Source organism: Herpailurus yagouaroundi, unplaced genomic scaffold, assembly GCF_014898765.1.
Source record: "Herpailurus yagouaroundi ecotype Mexico unplaced genomic scaffold, PumYag 184, whole genome shotgun sequence".
NCBI classification, from domain to species: Eukaryota; Metazoa; Chordata; class Mammalia; order Carnivora; family Felidae; genus Herpailurus; species Herpailurus yagouaroundi.
The window spans coordinates 12,961,720-12,987,346 of NW_024412415.1; the positions used below are offsets into that span (position 1 = coordinate 12,961,720).

Sequence of the window (25,627 nt, forward strand, 5' to 3'; positions counted from 1 at the left end):
CTCTCTCACCAACTCATATCTGAACCATTATATGGCATTTTACCCAATCTCTTTGCCTGTAAGAGTAAAGAATCCAGAAATCAAATCTTACAAGAACACATGGAAAGCAAAGGAGATTATCCAAAGAAGAGCGAATTGAGAGAAATGATATTAGTGGTCATATCTCTTCCAACACTGGCATTCCATGGAATCTACTAACTTAGGTTCATGGTTTTATTATATTTATATTTTTACTTACTATTACTTAGTTTTCTGAACCTGCCAGGAAACAAAAAATAAAGACCACGGTATTGTGAGATATTGTCAAACATCACCAAAAAGAAAAACAAAAAACAAAAACACTCCAAACCTAGTGGTAAGACAAAGCTGGGTTTATTGCTTACTGAGGCAGGGACAACAGTGCCCTGACAGTATATTAGAGGGAAAGAATAAATTCGGGATATTTAATAAGATTCTGAAGTCAAGTTTAAGGTGCATTTCCAATTTAGGAACTTGTTTTAGATTGATTAAAATCACAAAATAATAATTTAGAGTTTGTAGATATAGAAGGTCAACAGTTTTGAGTAAAGAAGTTCTAAGAGTTAAGGTATAAGTTGTCCTATGATCTTTCTCTTTTTTTAAAAAATTTTTTTTTCAAAGTTTATTTATTTTGGGGACAGAGACAGAGCATGAACGGGGGAGGGGCAGAGAGAGAGAGGGAGACACAGAATCAGAAACAGGCTCCAGGCTCTGAGCCATCAGCCATCAGCCCAGAGCCTGACGCGGGGCTCGAACTCCCGGACCGCGAGATCGTGACCTGGTTGAAGTCGGACGCTTAACCGACTGCGCCACCCAGGCGCCCCATCTTTTTTTATATATTTATTTTTGAGAGAGTGTGTGTGAGTGTGAGTGGGGAGGGGCAGAAGATCCCAAGCTGCTCCTGCTGACAGCAGAGAGCCCAATGTGGGACTCAAACTCATAAACCCTGAGATCGTGACCTGAGCTGAAGTCAGACACTTTACCAACAGAGCCACTCAGGTGCCCCTGTTTTTTGCTCTTTCTATTAAGTAATTGATGAGTCTTTCAAGAACTCTTGGGGGGAACATTTAGTCATTTGTAGCTTTTATCTTCCCAGACAAGGGTTTCCTGAGATAGTAAAGTTATGTCAAACTTTTTTTTAGAGTCTCCATCTCTTCGCAAAGAAGATTTTAAAACACTTACATAGGGTTTTAAAACATGTATTACAACTGCAAAAATAAAATTTTATGAGAAAAATGAGCATAAAATCTCTCGCTTCCTGGAAACAGGTGCTTCTGTTTTTCTACCAACTTCAAGAAACTTATGTTTTCAGCAGTTTCACTTTATAGGAGAATAGCATACCTAAATCAAGACACACAAGCTCAAATGCCCAGTTGGGCCAGGAACAAAATATTAATGTGTCAAGATGTGGGTTCCAAATAGTTCTTAAGGACTGTAGGAACGAAGGAGCTAGGGAACATTCTCCATTTAAAACCACTCACATACAAGTTAAAACATTATATTTAAAAAAATTAATGTTTATTCATTTTTTGAGAGAGAGAGAGACACACACACACAGCATGATGGGGGGGCGGGCAGAGAGAGAGAGGGAGTCATAGAATCAGAAGCAGGTTCCATGCTCTGAGCTGTCAGCACAGAGCCCCAAGAGGGGTCAAATTCACAAACTGTGAGATCATGACTTGAGCCTAAGTTGGACCCTTAACCCACAGAGCCACCCAGCCTCCTCAAAATTAAAACATTTTAAACCATGTCCTGGTCAGACACAATCTATTTTCAGGCTATCTTCTACTTGAAGGCCACCATTTGCAACTTTTTTTTTTCCAGTTGGAAGGACTGTGATAATCTTAGAGATGTTTGATATTGATTATAAAGTCAGAAAAATGCTTGTAAGAGTTTCCCTGTGTCCCCCCAGCCAGTTAGCACTAGATATGCATAGCCCTTCACAGTTAATGAAAGGGTTAAGTATCACCAAGCTCTCTAGTGACACGGAGAAAAAAATGTCAATCCTCACAGCTCTGAATAAAGTGAGAGGATAAAGAGCTATAATAACATTTGGAGAAAAATCACAGTTCTTTTGATTATGGAAGATACTCATTCTTTAGCAAGGCAAACACAATTTCACAAATGCTTTTATTTTTATGTATTTGTGTTTGTTTTTCAACACTGATAAGTATTTAAAAGCATTTGAAAGCCTGTGCCTCTTCACAAAATCATCATCTTCCACTGTAGATTTGAAAGAAATAAAGTAATTGGGGAAAACAACATTGGCAAACCTCTTCAATAGAGCAATGAAGTCAGCTATTACTCTAGCATGATTCCTGGTGTGAGCGTGTAAATGATCGTTTGGTTCTTGGTGTCAATGTTTTCAGATCTGGGTCTTTTGGTGTATGAATCTTCAGGAGTTACATACAATATGTTGATCATATTCTACAACAGCAAAGGCTGTAGTGATCGGCTTTGTCTAAGATCAGTCTCATTGCCATTATTAAGAAAATCTCTCAAAACCTTCAAAGGCAGGCTGCTAGTCCTAAGTACAAACTACTAAACTGTGGCATAAAATTTAGTAAACCCAATTAAACTGGGACTGTTAGTGGAGGTAATTTATTAGTCATGTGAATGCCCCTTCTCTTGGGTCACTCTGTTTATGTTATGGACTAATCTAGAAAATCATACGGGGCATAGTTCTGTTAAAAGCCTCGATCAGTGGGCTCTGTATTGCTTGAAGTGTTTAATATTCCATTTAAGATAACCCATTTCAGGGCAGTTGGAAAAAAACAAACAAACAATGCTGCAAGTCCATCTGCCAACTGAGCAATCTACATTTTTTGGATGACAATGCCTTAGCATTTGTTAGTGGCCTCCTTGAAATATGGAGAAATAAAAGATGCACCTTGTCAGCAGAAGCAAAGGTGGCCACATAATTGATGCATCGTTATCCATTTCCAACAGAAAAGCTAACTCTTATCTCTGCAATCTAAACATGCAACATGGGCTCTCAATATGCCAGCTTTGGAGTGTAGGGGGCAGTGGAAAGGTGGGTAACAGCGTTGGTAGCTGTCATTCTAAGCCAAGGAAAGTCTATTAGAGATGTGTGCATTCTCTAATCTGACTGCTTTCAGAAGGCTGCTTGATGTCTCCTGAATAATGTATAAAGGAAATAGGAAACTCTGTTGCTCCTTGATGCCCCCTGAAACTGATCTGTCATCGGAGGTTACTTCACCATTTTCAAATTTTGGCTCTCCCCACAGGGCTGGCAGTGATATCATGTATATGAAGTCACCTCAGTCTTCCCAATATAGTAGAGTTTACTCTGTTGACTGCATTCCTCACTTATTTTTGGTAATACAAGGTATTCACATGTCTCAGATAATTGAGAGCCAGATGGAAGCATTTTCTCCTTCAACGTAAATTTTAGTGAATGAGAAGTGAACCAGAGGACTTTGGTGTTCTCCAACTTACAAATAGGCCGGGACAGAAACATATACATAACTGACAGAAAACTGAAGAATAATATAACTTTCTGTGGTTTTTATTTATTTATACACTCGGATCCTGCCAGGTATTTCTTTTGGACGATGGTCTGAAACTAATCTATTTTAGATCTAAACTAGAATGATATTATGTAAGTTTTGGAAGGAAAATTAAAGGCATCTAATTACCTGATCAGATCATAGATTAGACAACACATTAATGGAAGAATCAGATGCTGTCATTAAGGGAAGGATCAAGTGACCCAGCCCCAGAATTTTCTGCTTGGTCATTTTACTCTACCATACTCTCCCAAACTCCATTGTCCTCAAGGCCAAGGATCTTTTCCTCTCCATATCAAGCCTAGTTGCTGGCCCAAAGTGGTCTTTTTGAAAATGACATGAAAGGAGGAGCCTGAGAGGAAAAGCTCCTCACTGTATCAATGGTGTTGAGGTTATAATTATGAAAGCAAATTACTAATTTATATACAGTTTGACATAAGACATCAAATTCCTATTAGAACAGAAAATGCATGGGTGCGCTTGGGTGGTTCAGTTGGTTAAGCAGCTGACTCTTGATTTTGGCTCAGGTCATGGTCTCCTGGTCATGGGATTGAGCCCCACACTGTCAGTGCAGAGCCTGCTTGGGGCTCTTTCTCACCCCTCTCTCAGCCTCACCCTCACCCCACTTGCTCACGCTCTCTCTCTCTCTCTCTCTCAAAATAAATAAACATTTTAAAAAAGAACAGAAAATGCATAGGAAAAAAACCACTCAATTCATAGATGTCAAAGTATAATTTGGTAGTTATTTGCATTACACTACCTTCAGTGTCCCCCATTCCAAGCTTATTAAAGCAGCACATTTAGGATCAGGGCTTAGGAATTTACATGTTTAATATATTTTCATAATATTATTCATACTGATTCATCTTCACACTGAAGTTTGAAAAACACTTTATTCAGCTGTTAAGGCTCCAGCAAGGATCCTCACATAATTCCCAGTGAGCAGTTTATTTTATCTTACTTAAATAACTAGATGTATGGGCAGGGATGCTAATACTGAGTGCATGTATAGATGAGGACATCCCAATCAGGCAGAATCAAGAATTCCCATGGAAGAGGGGACAGAGAAACAGTGACCGTGGTTTCAGGTTCTGGGGTTGTCTCCTTGTCTGGGTCTGATATTCCAATGAGCCACAGGGAATTGGGCATAGCAGTAACCCTCATTCATAAAAGTTGCCACCTTCCCTGATATTTCACACACACACAGAAGTTTCCTGATATTTTGAATTCAGACACCCTCCCATCCCAAGGGAGCCATTTTCCCCTATTTTCAGTCATTAGCCATGAACTCCTTTCTTACTGTTATCTGGAATTTGTATTGAAGATTTCAAATTATCCCTTAGTTCTTAACTATGTTAAGTAATTTTCAGTTAAAACATGAGTCACTACAAAGGTAATCCTGTATAAAGTATAGAAATATAGGCAGTATAAGGGGCGCCTGGGTGGCTCAGTCAGTTGAGCGTCCAACTTCGGCTCAGGTCATGATCTCCCAGTGTGAGTTCAAGCCCCGCGTTTGGCTCTGTGCTGACAGCTCAGATCCTGGAGCCTGCTTCCGATTCTGTGTCTCGCTGTCTCTCTGTCCCTCCCCCGCTCATGCTCTGTCTCTCTGTCTCTGTCAAAACTTTAAAAAATAAACATTAAAAAAAGTTTTAAAAACAAATATAGGCAGTATTAAAAAAATTGTATTTATTTAGCCACATGTATCTTTCTAACCTATTTATAGGCATAACTGAAGTATAGCTAACATACAATAAACTGCACATACGAATGCCTATCATTTGACAACTTTTGACATCAGTATACATCCATGAAACCATCATTAAAATGAAGATAGTGAACATATCTATCAACTTGCAAGACTTTCTTGGGTCATGCTTTTTTTATTCCTTCTCTTCACTCATTTCAGCCCACATCTACTTACACACATTTAATTGCTCCTAGGCTTTATGTCACTATGAATTAGTTTGTTTTACCTAAATTTTCTATAAATAAAATCATATAGTATGTGCCTTTTACTGTCTGGCTTCTTTCACTCAGAATAATTATTTTGATATCCACCTATAATATAACAATGGTTCACTACTTCTTATGACTGAATAGTATCCCAGAGTATGGATATACAGTAGCTGGTGTAAGCATTCATTTCTTGATACCTTTGGGTTGTTCTTAGTTTTTGGCTATAACAAATAAAGCTGCTGTGACCATTTGTGTACAAGCCTTTGAGTATATTGCTTCTTTTCTCTTAGGTAAATTCCTAGCCTGTATCAAGTGGTAGGTGTGTGTTTAATATTATAAGAAGCTGCCCAATTGTTTTCCCAAAGTGTACCATTTTATATTCCAATCAGCGTATGAGAGTTTTAGTTCTTCCACATCCTCACTAATTTGAAATGGTATTTGAATTTTAGCCATTATAATAGTTGCACCACATCATGGTTTTCACTTGCATTTCCTTGATTATTAATGATATTGAGCATCTTTTCATTTTACTCATTTCCTATCTCTGTATTTTCTTTGGTGACGTTTATCTACTGAATGTCTTATTTTCCTATTATTAAGATCTGAGGCTTATTACACATCCTGGTTAAAATCCTTAATCATATGTGTGCCTTGCAAATGTTTTCTCCTACACTGTTGTTCTCTCTTCACTATCCTAGAAGTATTTTTTTCAAAAGCAAAAATTTTAGTTTTGATGATGTCTTATTTATCAATATTTTCTTCTGGGGATCATGCTTTTGATGTCATATCTAAGAAATCATTGCTTACCTAGAAGTCACAAAGATTTTCTCCTCTATTTTCCTATAGAAGTTTTATATAGGTTTTACATTTATGTTTATGATCCCTTTTGAGGATTTTTTTTTTAGTGTTGTTTCTTTGGTATATTCTATGAGGCATGGCTCAAAGGACAAATGGCTTCTTCAAAGATCTGTCTCAATGTCCACATTCTCCAGGCAGGACTCCTGTATTGTTATCCATGAAGGGCATCAACAAAAATTTGAAATCTATATGGAGTGACACAGGCTGAATCCAAAGCACATACACAACCAGAGTTTATGAAGGTAGGAACACAGGATGACTGCTACATAGATCCTTTCAAGTTATGGTTTCTCTTTTTCTATTCCTACTGAACAAGATATTTTTTACTACACTTGTTTTAATGTTTATTTATTTTTGAGGGGGGAGAGGCAGAGAGAGAGGGAGACACAGAATCTGAAGAAGGCTCCAGGCTCTGAGCTGTCAGCACAGAGCCTGATGCGGGACTGTGAGATCGTGACCTGAGCGGTACTTGGAGGCCTAACTGACTGAGCCACCCAGGTGTGCCCTGAAAAATATGTGTGTATATATATATATATATATATATATATATATATATATATATATATTCTCTAGCCCTGATCCTGATGGAAGTATCTGGAGAACTAAAAACCGAGATTGGAAGGGATGGTGCATAGAACAGCTTCCTGATACTATTAATATATATTCTCTATCTGCTACAGTTTTGCAACAGAAGCAACTCCCTCCTCTTAACTTCTTGCCTTTTATCTCCTCAGCCTGCTAACCTACACACTGAGAAATCATGGGGAACAAAGAGCCTAGGGCATTAGCCCTCTGATGTGAAACAAAGGGAGGGTGTGAAATACCTCATACCACGATTATGAAAACATAAACCTAGCAACTTATGAATTTTCCTGAATTTATTTTAAAATATTTAATTTTATACAGGTACTCAGCTGCAGTTTCTATACATAAACATTCAGCCAAAGTACCATTTTCATTAACAAGATTGACTGCTAATGAGAAAATGTCTATACCACATTGTTAAATGAAAAATTTGGGTATGAAAAATAGGTAGAGTTATGAGGCTGCTTTGAAAAAAAACACTTTTCTATGCATATTATAATACTATACGTGTATACACAAAAATGACCAAAAAATATCTCCCAGTGGTAAGAAAGTAATTTTTATTTAATTCTTTGTGTTTTCCTGTTATTAAATTTTTTTTCTAACAACTGTTTTCTTTTATAAAATTATTTTATATAAAGTATCTAAACAGCCTTAAAAATCATATTGGAAAAACATTGGCAATTATATAACCACAGGTTTCTGTAAACCTGCTAAACAGAATTTTCCTCAATAATAAAATGTTTACTGTGGTACACATATCAGCAAAGTAGTGAGACTGTGGGCTGGTAACTGTGATATGAAAAACAGAATGCCAAAAACATATCCATTAAGACATTAAATTCTACAATGGAAATATTCTACCTTTATCACTCACTATTTGGATTGCTCAGTTCACGTTAGGCCCTTGTTAGAATTCCAAAGGGTTTGTCGCAGGAGGAGAAGCTCTCCCACATCATTATTTAATATCCCTCTGTGTCTTCACATGTTTGAGTCTGTAAAACAATTCTGTTCTAAGACACTGAAGATGAACTCCTGAGGTTGAACAAAAGGATTCACTTGTCTCACCAGAAATTCAAAGTCGTTGTGAAACAGAAATCCTGCTTCCCCTCAGTAATAGAGTAGCCATGAATCACAGCATCACGCTGGCTTGATCATAATCTAACACTTCATGCGTCAGACAATAACTTGATTTGTCAAGAGAATATCCCTATGAGGGCTGCCAATAGTATTGATGCCCACTGAAGAGGATATAATTAAGCCCTTGGTGAGCTAATTTCATTTTCTTTTTTAACAATGTGGGGTGCATAAGTGTAAAATACAAAATAGAAGGTGCTAAGAAACCTTGCTGCGCCCAAATCCAGAACAAGGGTTTAACCTCTCTTTGATCTGATAAAGGATGTTTAGAGACATTCAAAACACCCTTTCCTGAAATATCCCACACTCACAGGATATGTGTTTGTTTCTACCAACTAAGCACCATCAGGCTTTCTCCATGTAAAACTGTTTCTTCCAAATTAACTGCAGAAAAGCTTAGTGCTTCATGTTTGTTACCTGCTTCCGTTATGGCTTGAGGCCAGAGAAATGGATTCTGATTCACTTTACCCTGTGAGCAGTTTGGAGTAAAGGTGTTTGTTGATTAGGGTAATTTCTTAGAAGCTTGTTATTTACTTGGGAAACATCCATTACCCAACAATTGGAGGGATAAGGAGTTGAATCAGCCATATTTTTAGTTAAGATAAAAATTTTATGTTGAGACAAACAAGTAGCAGGTTAATAGTAATCTTAATCATGCCCGTGCAGGGATAAACTGTGAGGTTGCATGAGGGAAGTTTTCAACTATGTCATTTCTATTACAAAGAAATAACATCTATATACAAAATTCTCTTCACCTTTTACCTTTCCCCACCTTCCTTAACTAAGCATAATTCCTTTCAAAACACTAGGAAGGAGTTCATTACACATATTGCACATCTTGGTAAAAAATATTACATTAGTAGGAGGATTGAAAGAGCTGCAAAGATTATTTTGAGTTCAGCCCCAAACCGATAACCAGTAAGATAAGCATGTTGATTTAGTAATTTGTACCTCTCTAAACCCTGGGCTCATCCCTGCTGCGATGCACAGGCTGCACGTTATGCCAGAGCCTGAGTCAAGGGCAGGGTGGGGAATAGCCCCTGCATAGAAGTCCTCACAGTGTGGTGGCAAAGCCAGATTGTTAGTGAGAGGAGGAAGAGGATTATTGAAATATATTTTAAATTTATTACCTTATGGTCAGAGCACATCTAGGTGGTCATTGTGCCCCTGAGAGACAGACAGACAGACAGACAGACATACATACATACATACATACATACATACATACATACATACATACATACATATATTTAGGTTCTAGAGGCTCCAAAATTATCATGGTACAGGCAGGGCCAGTAAGCAGGACAAACCAAATCTGAATTTGTTCACGAGAAAGGGCACAAAGAGAGTGAATGTAATGTACAGGTCCTCACTTGCCATTGTTGGTTATTTACTCCCTTTTTTCCTTGTCTTCCTATATTCCCAAATTTCCAGAGCTTTTAACCTCCTGGGTTCTCCACTCTAAAAGGAGATGTTATCCAAAACTCTATTAACATTTCTATGCATGTGTTTAATAGGTTTTGTCCTAGCTTCATTGGAAGTTTCAAAAGGAACAAAGAGAGAAAATAGAAACAAAAACGAACTCAGACTTGTGGCACCTCAGTTGGGGAGAACTTTGGAGGCAAAAGATCTTCTCTCAACTTCCTACCTCAGGAACCATGAGGACTTCTCTATGTATGAGATCAGCTGTGATTTCCCTCATGGGTTGTCTGTGGTGTTTTATTCTAAAAGGTAATTCAAGATTTGGGAGGCCACACGTGTAATGAAGAGAAAAGTGAAGAAATGAAGACAGTTTTCTCTGCCATCGGTCCACAGTGTCTGAATACACTGGGAATCCTTTTTAAAACTTCCTTGCAAATAATAATACCAGACTAATAGTGTTTTAAGCAAATAGTGGTTTGTTTCTCTCACATAACAAGGAGTCCAGAAGCAGTCACTGACATTAAGCATCACGGATCGACACATAGACCTTTCCTTGTCATATTTCTTTTTCTAACTTCACCATTTTTGTCACAGACCAATCCCTGAAGCTCATAAATTAGCCCTAACCGTTTCCCACGTTTTTATATCTGTCTTTCTCTCCTGTATCAGAAAACAACAACAATAACAACAAAAACCATCAAGTGTTCAGGAAATGTATCTAGACTGACTTAGGAAGGTACCTCTTTATCTGGGCGATTCCTCCCATTGGCTATCCCGATTTCTGTGTTTATCAAGCTTGTCCCACTTGGAATTTGTTTTGTTTTTGATCCCAGTACCAGGCATTCTTCCTTACACACTGCTTTCCACTCCTCCCCCAAACAAGTTTTCATAGATTTTGAAGCTTCAGGGTTTTGAATTTTTAAAAAAACATTACCATTTTAGTGTTCCATGACAGCACACCCCAGTTCTACTCCAGTTCTTGATGTTTTATGAGTGTCCACTGCCTTAACTGCTGGTATTATCAAATGTCTCTCTTTTCTCCTTATCCAGCTCTATGCCACATTTACTTTCTCTTTTAATTACCTGCTCTCATCCAAACACAAACTCTTTGTTGGCCTGCTGCATCCAACTTTGCATCTATGGCCAACTCTATTCTCCTGACATTGGGAATGCTATTTATAGTTGCTTTCTCTACGTCTCAACCTGAAAGGTTCATTAGAACCTTGTTTTCAAATTTTCAAAATGTAATTGATGGCAAACAATCTACATTAAAAGTATGTTCAAAATCATTAACGATTAGGTAAACGCAACTTATTATTATTATTTTTTTAATAAAAAAAGAATGTGAGCTAGAAGATGAGACTGATTTGAGGCTGACACTGAAGAGGAACCAAAGCACAATAGTTCGGTTTGGGATATACCTGCCTCCTAGTAACAGGAAGTCAGAAAATCTAGATTAAAAAAAATTTTTTTTATGTTTATTTATTTATTTTTTTTTTTAAATTTTTTTTTTCAACGTTTATTTATTTTTGGGACAGAGAGAGACAGAGCATGAACGGGGGAGGGGCAGAGAGAGGGAGACACAGAATCGGAAGCAGGCTCCAGGCTCCAAGCCATCAGCCCAGAGCCCGACGCGGGGCTCGAACTCACGGACCGCGAGATCGTGACCTGGCTGAAATCGGACGCTTAACCGACTGCGCCACCCAGGCGCCCCGATAAACGCAACTTAAAACCACAATGAGTTATCCACCTGCCAGAATGACTAAAGTAAAATATAAATGCTGGCAAAGGTGTGGAGGCACTGGATCGCTCACACGCTGCTGGTAAGAATGTAAAATAGCATAGCTTTTCTGGAAAATGGTTTGGTGCCTTTTTGCAACTATCATGTGACCCACATATCACTCTTGGGCATTTATCCCAGAGAAATGAAGAATTATGTTCACCACTAAAACCCATACATGGACGTTCATAGCAGCTTTACTCATAATAGTCAAAAACTGAAAACAACCCAGATAACTTTTAACAAGAGAGTTGTTAACGGATACCATGGAATAATATTTAACAATAAAAAAGAATGAACCATTGACATATGACAAATTTCTAGGAAATTGATTACACTTAGTGAAATATGGCAATCCCAAAAGATTACATACTGTATGACTCCAATTATGTAACATTTTTGAATTGACAATATGTTAGAAATGAAGAACACATGGTTGTGGTTCCCAGGGGTTGGCCTCTGGGTGAAGTGGGGACAGGGAAGAAGATATGATTTAATAAAATGTCCATATGAAGGATCATTGTGCTGATGGAAATGTTGTGTATGTTAGCTGTATGAATGTAAATATACTAGTTGTGTTCCTACTATACTTCTGTGAGATATAACTGTTAGATGGGGAAATGGTAGATGGGATTTCTCTGAGTTATTTCTTACAACTTCATGTGAATCTACAATCACCTTAAAATAAATTATTTAATTAAAATTTCAATCACATTTGTTTAGGATAGTGTACATAAATAACCTGTCAAAGTTGAGACAGCAAATAGAAACTACTTTATTTCCTAGAATGAGAAAATTCCTCTTAAAAGTTACATTGCATAATATAAGTGTATCCTTTCTTCTTATTAAAAATATTTATTTATTTATTTATTTATTTATTTATTTATTTATTTATTTATTTATTTCTTTCAAGAGAGCACAAGTGGAGCAGGGGGGAGACAGAGAAAGGGAGAAAAAGAATCTTAAGCAGGTTCCTCGCCCAACACTTGATCTTACAACCATGAGATTATGACCTGAGCGGAAATCAATTATCTGATGCTGGTGTGCCTGAGTGGTTCAGTCAATTAAGCATACAACTTTCGATTTCAGCTGGGGTCACCATATCATGGTTTGTGAGATTGAGTCCTGTGTCATGCCAGAGCCTGCTTGGAATTGTCTCTCTCCCTCTCTCTGCTCCTCCCCTGCTCTCTCTCATGTGTTCTCTCTCTCTTCTCTCTCTCTCTCCCTCTCAAAATTATAAACATTAAAAAAAAAACAATCAGATGCTTAACTAACTGAGCTGCTCAGGTGCCCCTACATCCTCTCTTCTAAGTTATTTCATCAAATCTTACATTAACCGTATTGGAGTGGAGGTGGGCAGCAGGATGGGTTAAGTGGTTGCTGGTTATGAAGGAGGGTGATTATGATGAGCACTGCGTGTTGTATGTAACAAATCACTATATTCTACACCTGAAACTAAGAGTACACCGTGTTATCTAACTGCAATTTAAATAAAAACGTGAAAAAAATGAAAAAATAATTTTCTCCACCTTGATATGGAAACATTTGTATGACTCTCTATTTTCTTCTTAGACATTCTACAGAGAATCAATTTATCTTGGTTTTTGGTTTTCTTTCTTTCTTTCTTTCTTTTGGAAGAAATCATCTCTTAAACCATAAAACAAAAACTTATTAGGAAATGTCTTTAAAATGTATTTCAAATATTTCAAACATGTCTGATATTAAACTGATGCCATTTGATTAATAGTTTTAGTAACCTCATACATCTTAGATAAATGTTTCTTTGAAAAATACTGCTTTTAGGGGCACCTAAGAGCTCCCAACTTCAGCTCAAGTCATGATGTCACAGTTTGTGGGTTCAAGCTCCACATTGGTCTCTGTGCTGACAGCTCAGAGCCTGAAGCCTGCTTCTGATTCTGTGTCTGTCTCTCTCTCTTCCCCTCCCCCACTCGTGCTCGTTCTCTCTCTCTTAAAAATAAACATTGAAAATTAAAAAAAAAATACTGCTTTTATTGAGTAGATACAAAAGAATGTTTATGATTAAGAAAGCCATTAATGAAACCCTAGAAAATATGAAGAATTGAGGAACGAGAAGAAACCAAGGAATTGGAGAAGACAGAAGCACTGAGAAAGATTGCCATGAAGTATAAGGCATAGACCGTGTTATACACTGTCACTGTGAATATGATTTCTTCATATTTATTCTCCATCTAGCTGACTCCTTCTTCAGCTGCATTTTCACTGATCTTAAAATTATCCATTAAGCTTATTTTAAATTTTTTTTGATATCCTAAACTAATTTTTATTTTATTTTATTTTTTTATTTATATATGAAATTTATTGTCAAATTGGTTTCCATACAACACCCAGTGCTCATCCCAAAAGGTGCCCTCCTCAATACCCATCACCCACCCTCTCCTCCCTCCCACCCCCCATCAACCCTCAGTTTGCTCTCAGTAAATTATTTTTAAGTAAACGTATTAGTGCGGCACATCATATATAAAGACAAGTATACATATTCTAAGTCTTTAGTTTAATGAATTTTTACCAGGTGAGCCCAGCCATGTAATCACCACTCAGATCAAGAAATATATCACCAAAACCCTAGACACCTTCATTATGCTTTACCCCAGTCACAAACCAGACTCTCCCCAAGGGTAACTAATATTCTGATCTATATGACTTATAGATTATTTGTACTCGTTTTTGTATATTATACAAATGGAATGTGATCACAATCAACCTTCTTCCTTAACCATTTCCTATTTTGGTTTTCTAAATTAGAATGCTTAAGATCATCTTCTTTTTCTCCTCCTCATTCCCTATTGCATCAACTATTAGCTCTGGTTTTTAAAATTTCTCCTGATCTTTGTTACTATTAGCACTAATTTAGGAGGTTATTAAAAACTATTTTGGAAAGCGATATTCAATACCCAAACTAACTGTCCCCCTGCCCTCAATATTTTCCTCTCTGCATTAATATTTTCTCCCTACTTCTTCCAACATGATCTTTCTAAAACAAAAACCTAACAAGTCACTCATATGCTTGAAAGCAAGCCATATCTTTGCTTTGACTTCCGGGGGGGGGGGGGGCAGGACAGAAAAAGAAAAAAGAGAAACAATTAATCATTTAACTTGTTTGTAAATCCCTTGAAGATCTGTCCCTGGCATATTTCGCTGTGTTCACTCTGCCTACAGATCCCAGCATGCATTATACTCCAGTCGTATGGTATTATTTGCAGTCTCAAAAACATAGTCTTTCACAAACCTCTAAGTACTTAACATGCTCAGAAGTCTTCCCAGGATGCTTTCTACTTCTTTATTTGCCTCGTGGAGAGCCTATTCAACAACCAAACCTCAATTAAAATACCATCACTATCCCTCGTCTCACCCTTAGAGACAATTAGGAGCAGCATGATACTCCTTCCAATGTAATCCATAGCTGCCTCTTTGTAGCACTTTTAACATCGTGCAATGATTTCTAAGCATCTCTCTCTGCTCTGTGGATTGGGAGTTTTTCCCACTTTTTCCCATATTCTCCATGTTTAGAAAAGTATAAGATAGTTTTTCTATTTGAATGAAAGAACAGTAAAAAAAAAAAAAGTGATGTAATATTCTCAAAAAGCATCTAGGAAGGAAGAAAAGTATATGCCCTCACACAAAAGGGAATTTAAGATCAGTCTTAAAGAATGTGTATAATTCAGGCAGGCTGAAAAGGAGGCATTTATCTGTCATTACTGAAGATCAGAAACACTTCTTGGGAAAGGTATACCTAGTGGATCCCAGGCATCAATGAGAACATTTTAGACAACAAACTGCTTCCTTGGGCCTCACCAAGACCCTCATCCAGCACCTCAGCCACCCAACTCACATGCTGGCCCTGGCTCATGGATGTATTTTGACAACCTCAAAATCATAGAACAAGCATTGGCCTGGGATTTAAACAGTCCTAGGTACAAATCCCTGCTGTTTGCAGGTTTTGTTTGGCCCGTTCTACATCTCCGTTTCATCATCTCTGTGGTGGGAATAACATGTCCTTTTTCAAAGGGGTTAATGTGAACATCAAATGAACTAAGGTTTATAAAGTATCTGGAAGAACACTTGGCAAGTAGTGCCATAGTATTGTAGTTCCCTTTTTTGTTCACCCAATGGATGCATGTAATTTTTTTTTCTTTCTATATATTGACTGTGTGTTGCAGGCTGTACATCGTACCAGGCTGAGTAAAGGGGACGGTGGGGGTTGAAATACTGTGTGCATTAACTGTGTGGAAGGCTGCGTGGAGGCGATTGTAACACCAGCCAGGGCTGAGCACCAATAGTAAATCCTGCTATGTTCAATGTGTTCTGTTGACCCCTGAGATTCCCTGGAGGCCCAGTATGGCCTGGATTGCTGACACCAACATGGTGAGAACAGTGCTGCTCAAGGCAAAACAGCTAGCCCGCTTCACCCGATTTTGCACAGATTCAGAGCACCACAGTCATTCCATCTGATCTGTGCTTTGAAGACATACAGAGGAACAAATGTCTCAAAACAAAGCCCACATGCTAAGTCAGCTAGTTCTAAAGCTCCAGTCAAGGTTGCACATAAATGAATCTGTTCTTGCCTATAGAGTTTCTATTCCTATGCCTTTCAGCAACACTGTCTAAGTATCTCATGCAGACACAGCTATATCTAACACTGGGAGAACAGAGGGACCCGAAAAAGCAATGGAATTGCCCAAGATTCAGCTGCTCAATACATCTGCTGCTTGAAAAGAAATATCAGCCACTGTAGGTTTTTTTTCTATATGATACCATGTACATTCATTTATTTGACAAATACTTTTTAAGCATGTACTATATACTAAGCGCAGTGTTACATGCTTGAGATTCAATGGGAAACAACACAGGTAAGGCCTGTGATCATAAAACTTAGTGTTGATTATCAACCAATAGTTGATCAACAACTAATTTGAGAAACTCCCTTGTTCACAGAACCAGTAAAATGTGCAGAGAGACAAAACCACAGAGGAAGCATAATTATTTAGCAAGATACATATTGAGCTGTGGCAACCAAATGCCATAAAAAAAGAGAATACATACAAATTGGGAAATGATTTGCTTGCAGATTTGTTATAGATGCGGATGCAGGATCCAAATGGATGATTTGAGTCACGAATCAGTGACTGCAGATAAGGACATTGCGAGTAGAAGTAAGGGTCAGAGTCAGAGTGACATTATCAAAGATAATAAGACACATTAGCCTGTATTGATTTTCTATTGCACGTAACAAATTGCCACGGACTTGAGGGTGGGTTAGCTGGGTACAATGCTCAGGGTATCATAAGGCTGCAAATAGGGTGTCAGCTGGCTAACCCCCAGGTGGGGGCTCAGGGTTTTCTTCCAAGCCATGTGGCTGTTCTTTACCTAGGAGCTGTAAAGTCATGTACACCGTGCTCTCTGGCTAGCAAGAGAGGGAGAGAGAGTCTTTGTAACACTTTGCCTGGTTTTGAAGAGCTCATCTTATTAGGTCAAGCCCACCTCAAGATAATCTCCCTTTTTATTATCTCAAAGTCAGTTGATTAGTAATATAACCACAAGAGTGATATTCTGTCAGATTTCCTGACCGTAACTACACTCGGCTGTATGTGTGACACACAAATGTTATTCAGGCATGGCCATCATGGGGCATGGAGGAACCGTGGAAACCGTGCTAGAATTATGCTTAAGGTCAGACAGTCGTCCATAAAGGAAACTTCCACAGTTAGCTGTTTTTATCCTTCATATGCTTGTTTGTCCTGTGAAGAGGAGACTTGCAATGTTGAAGAGTAAGACTCCAAAATTGAACCATTTAGCTTCAAATCCCAGCTTTACTTCTTCATAGCTGTGTGACCTCAGTGTAAGTTACCTAACCTCTATGATGGCAACAATGAAGAGTTGACTCAACGGATTTTGCTTTGGGGCACGTGGGTGGCTCAGTCAGTTGGGCGTCCAACTTTGGCTCAGGTTGTGATCTTACAGTGTGTGAGTTTAAGCTCCGTGTCAGGCTCTGTGCCGACACCGCAGAGTCTGGAGTCTGCTTCAGATTCTGTGTCTCCCTCTCTCTCTGCCCTTCCCTGCTCATGCTCTCTCTCTCTCAAGAATAAATAAACATTAAAAAAATTTTTTAAAGGATTTTGCTTTGATCCTATGCAGATAATAGTAAGTGAACTATGATTAAAAGTAGTACAAATTTCACCACTTAGCATGTATAGAGAACAATTCCTTAGTTTCTGATTGGTATCTTTTCCTTGGGAATTAAGTAAAGGAGATTGAGTACTCGCTGGTTTTATCAATAGCAAATATTATGATTAGAGTGAAAAAGCAATGACCTTACCTTATTCTGCACTGAAGATCACAAAATATTTCACTGTATTAGGCACCAAGAGACTGATACCTTAAATTAAATTAAGCAAATGAGTCTATAAGAATCATATCCCTGCTTCTAAGGAGCAGGTCTTCAGCATAACTGAGCCAAAGTAAATACATCCTTCTCTTCTCACACACAACTATGGAAGGATTGGGCATTAAGGAACGTATTTCCTACTTCAGACGTCTGTGGAGAAAGGTGGCTAAACTGTAAATACAGACTGGTGCAACATAAGTGGCATCTTGCTAGTTTCAAAGACACACGTGATCCTAGCTCAGTTCTGTGTTTCACTCAAAAAATAACATTAATATCCTCCAGAAGACACAGTCATCACATCCATCAAGATCCACAGGATGTCAAAGGAGGAAAAGTCATCTGTGAATGCATTCTGCCTTGGGGACAAGGATTGTATACTAGGCATACCTACAACTGTTCCACCGCACCCTTGTTTGTCCACTGCATCCACAGTTTTTCCTTTTGTAAAAGTCTCTAGTGTTAAATGCTCAGTAGGATGGGTCTACACAGGAATGCCATGAAGAATTCAGCTAGGCTATCATATTCTAAGGCAGAAACCCATGGAGAGGGCAATATAGCTGCTGTTCTCATAGTGCATGCAACTGACTGGGTCTAGAGCGTTGACCCTCAGTCTTTGGTATGCAGGTTCTCACACAGAGCCTCTGGTGTGGCGGGCTGACTTTTGGTGTGACACCAGTAGTCTTGAAACCATACTTTAAGAAACGCTGTTCTACAAGCAGGCAAATTAGCTGGCTATAATTAGGCAAAGGCCATCTGCGCCTAGGCTACAGCGATGCTGGGGGTGGGATGAGGTGGGGCTGGCTGTTTTTTGGTTGTTTGTTTGTTCGCTTGTTTGTTTTTGGTATTGGTTAGTACAGGCTCTCCTTTTGAAGCAATGAATTTCGCGTCACTCAGAATGGATATTTAGCAGAAAAAAAAATTTCTCTCCCCCTCAATCTCTTTCAGCTCCGAGAGCCTGCATTTTATCATTTAGACATGGAACATCAGAGAATTCTATAATACAAGGTAACAACATAATGCAAGTAAATGACACAGTAACGACTCCCTTAACATATATTTGTAGTATTACTTATATCTATGTGCAGCTGGGAAAAAAAGCCACTCAACTCACAGAAAAACTTCTCAGCTTACATAATGGCAACAAATCTGAGTGAACTACAAATGCTTAAGATGTGTGTGTGTGTGTGTGTGTGTGTGTGTGTGTGTGTGTAATCACAAAAGAAAATGGCTTATTCTGAAATAAACGTATTTTTATTCATCAACTAGAGAGAACTAAATCACCTTTTGGTCATTCTTAGCATCTCTCATTGCAGTAACACTTCCACCTTGAGAAGACCTTGTGGAAGCTGAAACATTAAGAATGGAGAAAAAAACATAAAAGTGACACCTAATTAATTCAGATGCTTTCCTCATGGTGACAAGCACTGTGAGGACTCTAGGGTACACACTCTTCACTCCTTAAGCATAAATTTGATGTTTATCTCCACAAGACTGCTTTTTCCTAAAGGTTAGGGCTGCTCAGCATTCTGGAGGCCTGGTATCATGTCATCCCAGGGAGGGTGGACCAGGAGGAAAGTAACAGAATGACGGATGGACCTTCTATCAGCCTGTCCTTTCTGGAAGTGGTCCCTTCCAGAGCTGCTGGAATTTCAGTGGTGGGCAGTGCCATGTGTGAAGAAGGGCAGTGGTTGAAAGAGACTAGGGAACTGAACTCTTGATCCAGAGTCACCTGTGCAACTTTAACCTAGCCAGGTCACCTCCCTGTGTCTCACTTTTCTTCAACTCAAAATCAAAGCAGTTAGGCTAATGAGAGCTAAAGATGCTTCTATCTCTGCCATCCCATTATCCTGTTACTTAAAGCTAAATTTTAAGTGTGGGGAATCAGAATAATCAGAAATCACAGTACGTAAGTATTAGAATAAAAGCCCCCAAATCCCGGTAATCTGCCTGCCCAGATAATTCTAGACATGGTCTTTCTTGCTCCATATACTCTGCACAATCCCATTTTTTCCTAACATAAGGCCTTTGCATATTCTCTTTCTTCCTTCTCTGAGACTCTCTCACAGTCCTTAGCCAGGCTATCCTCTGTGTTCTAACACTAATATTACTTTCTCGGGAAGGCTTTACTTGATTCTCCCAATCTAAATTAGGTTCTCAGTGACTATTCCTTCCTACAACCATTTTTTTCCCTTTAAACCACCAGTGAAGTTTATAATTTATATTTAACTGTGTTTCATTTGTAAAATGTCTTTTTTCTTCAGAAGACTGTAGAGTCCTGAAGGAATAGAGGTGGGGCCAACTACGTTCAATACTGGGTCTATCAGTCAATATTTAAAACATAGTAAACTATTTTAAATAGATGTCAAGTGAGTGAATGAGCAAATGAAAAAATCAATCACTGTAATTCCTTTCCCTACTCCAACATTTGAATAAAATGCCCCCTCCTCATGCCCTACCTCAGACATTAATGAGTGAGATGTGTCCCTATGTGTCTTTTGTCTCCGCTCACGAGGGTGCTCTGAAATGTCACCTCCTTTGATGTCCCCCTATCCAGGTCTATAATTCCTTATAATTTATGCACAGCAAGTTTCCATCTGTCTTTTAGCCCCCAGTGATTAAAAAAAGGAAGCACGCCTCTTCTATGTTCTCCTTATGTATTTCATGAACAGTAAGATTCCCTGCTGTATTAGCTTCCTATTGTTGCTGAAACAAATGATCACAAACTTGGTGGCTTAAACAGAATTGTTATCTCGTAATTCTGTAGGTCACATTCAAAATGGATCTCAGAGTGCCTGGGTGGCTCAGTCAGTTGAGCATCCTACTTCAGCTCAGGTCATGATGTTGTGGTTCCAGAGTTTGAGCCCCACGTCGGGCTCTGTGCTGACAGCTCAGGGCCTGGAGCCTGCTTTGGATTCTGTCTCCCTCTCTCTCTCTCTTCCCTTCCCCACCCTGCACACACACACTCTCTCTCTTTCTCTCAAAAATAAACATTAAAAAAATAGATCTCAATGGGTGTCAACAGTTCTGTGTTCATTCTGGAGGCTCTTGGGGAGACTCTGCATTCCTTGGTTCACAGACCTCTTTCATCATCTTCAAAGCCCCAAAGGTGGTTTGAGCCCTTCTCACACTGAATCACTCTGATCTCTGCTTCTATAGTTGTAACTCGTATAAGATACCATTCACAGGTTCCAGGGTTTAGGACACAGACCTCGACCTCTTTATCTGAGGGGTGAGAGACATTATTCTACATATCATACCTCTACTTTCTCCCAATCTACCTTTGAGCACAGAGTGTTCATAGTGAACCCTCAAAAGTCTCATTTCTACTCCTTTTCCTTTTCTCCTTCATAAGATTTTAAAGAATATTGATCCACAGGGCGCCTGGGTGGCGCAGTCGGTTAAGCGTCCGACTTCAGCCAGGTCACGATCTCGCGGTCCGGGAGTTCGAGCCCCGTGTCGGGCTCTGGGCTGATGGCTCGGAGCCTGGAGCCTGTTTCCGATTCTGTGTCTCCCTCTCTCTCTGCCCCTCCCCCGTTCATGCTCTGTCTCTGTCTGTCCCATAAATAAATAAAAACGTTGAAAAAAAAATTTAAAAAGAAATCACAATCCTTTTCTGTCTGCTGCCCAAAGTCTGAAAACTACTGTCCTATATACTTTTTTTTACTGGCTTTCTAATTGTTTGAGGAGGGAGGATAAATCGAGTTCCTGTTATCACATTGTGGTAAGAAGCAGAAATCTCTGAGTTTTATCATTTTAACTTTAAAGAGTAGATTGAAGCTCAGAAAAGGTATTCATCGGTCATCCCTTTCTTATTGATTACCTATACATTTCTAAGAAATGTTCAGGCCTTGAGAATTTAACAGTATACAAGACTCAGTTCATATCCCCAAAGAGTTCTAACCTAGGAAACTATTATAAAGACTTTAGAATACTTTTTTTAATGGTAGATACCCAGACATTAAAGAGAGGTCTTTAACACAATAAAAAAATACTTTCTTCAAAGCCATTGTTCTTAAACCTCTACTTTTCCATCTTCCCAAATATACATATGGGGTAAAATATATTCTTATAAATACTAGTGATTAATTAATTTATAATATTATAAGTACTAGTGATTATTCTTATAAATAATAGTGATTTTCAAGTAGGAAAGGAAAATTTTCTTTTCCCAAAGAGAGAGAGGGGTATTTATCAGAATCATGGGAGGAGATTTAGTTAAAACAAAACAAAACAAAACAAAACAAAACAAAACAAAACAAAACAAAACACCTCTTGATGGAGCACCTAGGTGGCTCTGTTCAAGTAAGCATCTGACTTTGGCTCAGGTGGTGATCTCATGGTTCGTTAGTTTGAGCCCCACATCAGGCTCTGCATAACTGTCAGTGCAGAGCCTGCTTGGGATTCTCTCTCTCCTTCCCTCTCTCTCTGCCCCTACCCTGCTCGTGCTTTCTCACTCTCAAAATAAACAAATAAACTTAAAAAAGAAATCCTCTTCATGCAATTATGAAATGCCCCTTCCTTAAGTAGATGAAACATACTCCATTCCTGCTTCCCAATTACATCACACACATAATCATAGAGATTTGCTGCTCATAGTATAACTAGCTTATCAGTTCTGTTTTTAATAAGCAACCACAAGCCACATGTACTGCACAACATGGGGGAGTACAGGTGGGGATGAATGTAACCATAACGGAAGAGTACAGGGAATTTTTTTTTTGAGGGATGTAACTATTATGTATCCTGATTGTGTTGATAATAGCATAAATCTGCATGTGTGTCAAAATTCATAAACTGATACACCAAAGATAAGGTCAATTTTACTTTCTGACAATTTTTAAGATAAAAATTAAAAATAACTTAAAGGAGAATGATGAGCTCTGCTAGGAAATTCTATTCATAAGCAGCCTATGAATTGCTGCATACCAACCAACACCAAGCTTTTAATAAATTAAAGTGACACAGAATAATCATCAAGAAATGAAACTCCTTCCCTACTGGATTCACAATATTTTCTTTCAACGAGGCAAATTTTTCAAAAAGAATGCAGGATCCAATTCTGTTTATATCTATGTTCAGACTGAGCAAGCCAATTTCTAGTAATATATATATTTGAGCAATATATCATGCAAAGTAATCTAGATGGTCCATGTAGTTCATCACGAACATATTCAAACTTTATTTAGATTATTCTCTTTAGATTAGTCTCAGTTACTAGTGAAAAATGAAAGAAAATGTGTATATTATGATTTTATAGATATAAATGATATAATTGAGGCATAGCATATATGACTCAGTATTTGTTCTGAACACAATATCCTTCATTTTCTTCTTGAAAGGCCACATTTTCTTTTCCCAACATGTGCACGTGTGTGTGTGTGTATGTGTGTGTGTGTATTTATATATTACTTTCGGGTATAGAATTCAGTGATTCCAGTGATCATCACGACATTTGCCCTCCTTAATACCCATCATCCATTTAACCCATCCCCCCTCCCTTCAATAGCTATCAGTTTGCTCTCTATAGTTAAGAGCCTATTTTATGGTTTGCCTCTCTCTTTTCTCCCCCCTATATTCATGTTTTGTTTCTTAAGTTCTACATGTTGGTGAAATCATGTGGTATATGTCTGTCTCTGCCTGACTTATTTCACTTACAATATTACTCTCTTGCTCCATCCATATCATTGCAAATGGCAAATTTTCATCCATTTTTGTGACTGAGTAATATTCCATCATATACGTATACACCACATCTTCTTTATGCATTCATTAGTCAATAGACATTTGAGCTCTTTCCATAAATTGGCTATTTTAATAAAATAATATTTTTATAAAAGTTGGTTTGAGACATAAATTAATTTTTCCTGTATGAATTTGGTTGTAAATGTACCCAAATATTATGGTTTCAGGTAGTTACAGTAGTACCAAATGTAAGAATACATTTATCTACCTTTCTCCCCCTAAAAGCCTAGAATTCCAAATCAAGTTGGAATCAATTCCAAGAGTTGTTATGGACAACTCTTATTGTTATGCACAACTTAAATAGTATTCAACTAATATTGTTACTTACTTTGGTTTTTGTTTGATCAATTCTTGGTAATATTCATAATTTCAGGAGATACAGATTTTTAATTTACATCTCTAGAGGAACCCTTTGGGTTTTGTGCTGTTTGGCCATTAAAACTTTGTTTTATATGTTCTAAATAATTTTCATTGTTTTATAAAAGATTCTTTTACCTTTAAATCAAGAGAAATTGCTGGAGTCTAGTCTTGAAAATCTGTCATATAAAATTAATGAACTAGTTTTGTCTTCATGTCAGAATGCCAATATTCATAAACCATAAGCAGCAGACATTTCCATGCACACCACAACTAAGACTGAGTGTTCACTCTCTGAGAACTGAAACCTAAAAAGTTAACAAAATAGGATTAATTTAATTATAGTATTTAGTTGAAGATCCAAGACTATAAAACACCCTAAAGCTTTTTTGTTTTCTTTGGGTTTTTTTTTTTTTTGCTGTTTTAAATACTATCTGCTAATTCTACTAGTTCTACCCTTGACCTTTGTTAGCTTTTAGTCAGAAACCTAATTTAGTTTAGTCTTTCTAAATATTTGACATAAAAGTCACCTATTATGGATTGTGACTTCAAAATTTTTCCAAACTACAAAAACAACTACTGTAACCATCACTTCCCATTTTTGAACTGACCTTGGACCCTCTAGAGTATTCAGTTTCCAGATATGTAGATCAGTGCGTATATATCCAATGATGTGAACTTTTCCCATCCATTTTCTCCATTTGCTGTACTGCCTTTGTTCTGAGGGCATGAGTGTGTATGTGTAGTTTTCTTACTCATATTAGAGACGCTTGCCATAATGGGCACAAATTATTTCAAGTGAGATCTTTGGCTACATTATTCACAGCTTATATAATTTTACCACATTATTCTGTAGAAATAGCATGGAATCGAGACCCAAAAGTTTCTTATTCAAATCTTGGGTCTACCACTTCCAAGCTGTATGATTTGAGTAGATAAATGACTTATTTCTGAGCCTCTCTCCTTATGTGAAAAGCAGAGATTACAACAAGTGTTATGGGGAATGAAAAGGGGTAATGTGTGATTTAATTATTAGAAAAACAAGCAAGGATAAGCTACTCAGCAAATAGTAGTTATCATGAAAGCTGTCAACACCTGGGACAAGTACACCACCATCACCACCACCACCACCCCTTCAACAGAGCATGTGTTGCAATTTTTGGTTCACTGAATCTGGTCACAGCTCTGATAAGGCTTACATCAGGAGCTCTCTAGAGACCCTGAATGGCATGTCATTAACAGACTACACAAGGAGCAGTTATGTTGGCAGGGGCCTTTCTACACATATGATACCACTTTGCAGGACATTACATTCCACCTGCTTCTCACATTCACTGCAATATTCAGCAACATGGTATGATTCACAGGGTAACACCATAGTTCTGGTTAAAATGGCACCTTGATAATGGACAACTTGACAATCTCTTTCTCATTTCCAGAACCCCATACAAATGATAAAGTGATTGAGAAAAATGAAGAAATGTGTGAAGGCCCCCAAATTTGCCCTTGAAAAATCAGCTCAGCAGCATATTGGCAGACCCCAATGACAAGGCCTCATTTCCAAGGCCTGAAAAGCTTGAAAGCACAATTCGTCATTTACAAACACTTTGACAGCTGGAGATTTGTATCATTTAAGAGTACCTATTTATCTGGGAGGTTCCTGAGTTTGAAGAGTCACTATCCCAAGAAAAAAAAATTGTCATCTTTGTGAGGTAATGGGGATTTTCTTGACAAGTGGGCACCAGTATCAGGAAGAAATCTAGACACAACGATTGAATTAACCAGTTCAGAATTTATACCACACAGATGGGTACCAAT

The 25,627-nt window shown here is 38.1% G+C and overlaps 2 long non-coding RNA genes across 2 annotated transcripts in view; one reads left to right on the forward strand and one right to left on the reverse strand.

Annotated features, from left to right (window-relative positions):
• The window catches only part of LOC121041653 (uncharacterized), a 346,158-nt gene that overhangs the window by 246,234 nt on the left and 74,297 nt on the right, over positions 1–25,627 (reverse strand). The window lies entirely within an intron of this gene.
• LOC121041654 (uncharacterized) overlaps positions 1–25,627 on the forward strand; it is a 58,691-nt gene that overhangs the window by 20,225 nt on the left and 12,839 nt on the right. Inside the window, exon 2 of the long non-coding RNA XR_005795804.1 lies at positions 18,656–18,715. This is a non-coding gene — a long non-coding RNA (uncharacterized LOC121041654). The remainder of the gene's footprint in view (positions 1–18,655; positions 18,716–25,627) is intronic.